The sequence below is a fragment of the Arachis hypogaea genome, chromosome 15, assembly GCF_003086295.3.
Source record: "Arachis hypogaea cultivar Tifrunner chromosome 15, arahy.Tifrunner.gnm2.J5K5, whole genome shotgun sequence".
NCBI lineage: Eukaryota > Viridiplantae > Streptophyta > Magnoliopsida > Fabales > Fabaceae > Arachis > Arachis hypogaea.
Window position 1 is genome coordinate 105,282,510 of NC_092050.1, and position 2,650 is coordinate 105,285,159.

General features: G+C 33.7%; 1 non-coding gene across 1 annotated transcript; it reads left to right on the plus strand.

Annotated features, from left to right (window-relative positions):
- Nucleotides 1-855: 855 nt before the first annotated feature.
- LOC112752434 (small nucleolar RNA R71) lies at nucleotides 856-963 on the plus strand. Its single transcript, XR_003176871.1, has one exon. It is a non-coding gene; the product is annotated as a small nucleolar RNA R71 (small nucleolar RNA).
- Nucleotides 964-2,650: the final 1,687 nt, after the last annotated feature.

The following is a 2,650-nucleotide window of genomic DNA, read 5'->3' on the forward strand; positions in this document are numbered from 1 at the left end:
TTCCTCAGAGGGAAGCTCCTTATTGATCACTGGACGTCCCAGGAGGTCTTCCTCCTTGGGATTCACGTCCTCCACTCCCCTTGTAGGTTCGGCCATGATGCTTATGTCAATGGCCTTGCACTCTCCTTTTGGATTCTCTTCTGTATTGCTTGGGAGAGAACTAGGAGGGATTTCAGTGATCCTTTTACTCAGCTGGCCCACTTGTGCTTCCAGATTTCTAATGGAAGACCTTGTTTCATTCATGAAACTTATAGTGGCCTTAGATAGATCAGAGACTAAGTTTGCTAAATTAGAAGCATTTTGTTCAATGTTCTCTGTCTGTTGCTGAGTGGATGATGGAAAAGGTTTATTATTGTTAAACCTGTTTCTTCCACCATTATTAAAGCCTTGTTGAGGCTTTTGATCCTTCCATGAGAAATTTGGATGATTTCTCCATGATGAGTTATAGGTGTTTCCATAAGGTTCACCTAAGTAATTCACCTCTGCTATTGTAGGGTTCTCAGGATCATAAGCTTCTTCTTCATAAGAAGCCTCTTGAGTACTGTTGGATGCAGCTTGCACTCCATTCAGACTCTGAGAAATCATATTGACTTGCTGAGTCAATATTTTATTCTGAGCCAATATGGCATTCAGAGTATCAACTTCAAGAACTCCCTTCTTCATAGGCGTCCCATTATTCACAGGATTCCTTTCAGAAGTGTACATGAACTGGTTATTAGCAACCATGTCAATGAGTTCTTGAGCTTCTGCAGGCATTTTCTTTAGGTGAATGGATCCACCTGCAGAAGTGTCCAGTGACATCTTTGATAGCTCAGATAAACCATCATAGAATATATCCAGGATGGTCCATTCTGTAAGCATGTCAGAAGGACACTTTTTGGTCAACTGTTTGTATCTTTCCCAAGCTTCATAGAGGGATTCACCTTCTTTCTGTCTGAAGGTTTGAACATCAGCTCTAAGCTTGCTCAGCTTTTGAGGAGGAAAGTACTTGGCTAAGAAAGCCGTGACCAGCTTATCCCAAGAGTTCAGGCTGTCTTTGGGTTGAGAATCCAACCATAATCTAGCTCTGTCTCTTACAGCAAAAGCGAAAAGCATGAGCCTGTAGACTTCAGGATCTACTCCATTAGTCTTAACAGTATCACATATCTGCAAGAATTCAGTTAAGAACTGAAAAGGATCTTCAGATGGAAGTCCATGAAACTTGCAGTTCTGCTGCATCAGAGAAACTAATTGAGGTTTCAGCTCAAAGTTGTTTGCTCCAATGGCAGGAATGGAGATGCTTCTTCCATGTAAATTAGAATTAGGTGCAGTAAAGTCACCAAGCATCTTCCTTACATTATTATTATTTTCGGCTGCCATCTCCTTTTCCTGTTCAAAAATTTCTGAAAGGTTATCTCTGGATTGTTGTATTTTAGCTTCTCTTAGTTTCCTTTTCAGAGTCCTTTCAGGTTCTGGATCTGCTTCCACAAGAATGTTCTTATCCTTGCTCCTGCTCATATGACAAAGAAGAGGGCACAGAAAAATAATAATAATAATAGAGATCCTTTATACCACAGTATAGGGATCCCTGTGTGAGTAGAAGAAGAGGGGGAGAGAAAGAATGTAATATAATGGAAGAAACACAACTGTGAGGATGGCAGAGATGTGAGATAAGATGTTAGGATATGAATGAATAAATAGAATAGGATGGGGGAGGGATAATTTTCGAAAATTATTTTGAAAAAGAGTTAGTGATTTTCGAAAATGGTTTTTGAAAATTGTTAGTATTTTTTCGAAATTTTTTTTTTAAATTAAAAATAAAAATAAGAATAATTAGTTAATTAAAAAGAAATTTTTGAAAAAGAGGGAAGATATTTTTGAAAATTAGAGAGAAAGAGTTAGTTAGGTAGTTTTGAAAAAGTTAAGAAACAAACAAAAAGTTAGTTAGTTAGTTGAAACAAATTTTGAAAAGATAAGAAGTTAGGAAGTTAGAAAAGATATTTTGAAAAGATATTTTTGAAAAAGATAAGATAAGAAGATATTTTTGAAAAGATATGATTGAAATTAGTTTTGAAAAAGATTTGATTTTTAAAATCACAATTAATGACTTGATTCATAAGAAATCACAAGATATGATTCTAGAACTTAAAGTTTGAATCTTTCTTAACAAGCAAGTAACAAACTTCAAATTTTTGAATCAAAACATTAATTGATTATGTTATTTTCGAAAATTTGATATAAAAATAAGAAAAAGATTTTTGAAAAATATTGTTAGAATTTTCGAAAATAACTAAGAAATTTGAAAAAGATTTGATTTTTGAAAAAGATTTTGAAAAAGATAAGATTTTCAAATTGAAAATTTGATTTGACTCATTGGCAACAACTTGATTTTTAAAAATTTTTGAAAGAGTCAACTCAATTTTCGAATTTGATGAGAGAAACAGGGAAAGATATTTTTTTTTTATTTTTGAAATTTTTATAAAAAAACATGAAAATTATGCAATGCATGAAATTTTTAGATCAAAACAATGAATGCATGCAAGAATGCTATGAATGTCAAGATGAACACCAAGAACACTATGAATGTCATGATGAACATCAAGAACATAATTTTGAAAAATTTTTAATGCAAAGAAAACATGCAAGACACCAAACTTAGAATTCTTTAATG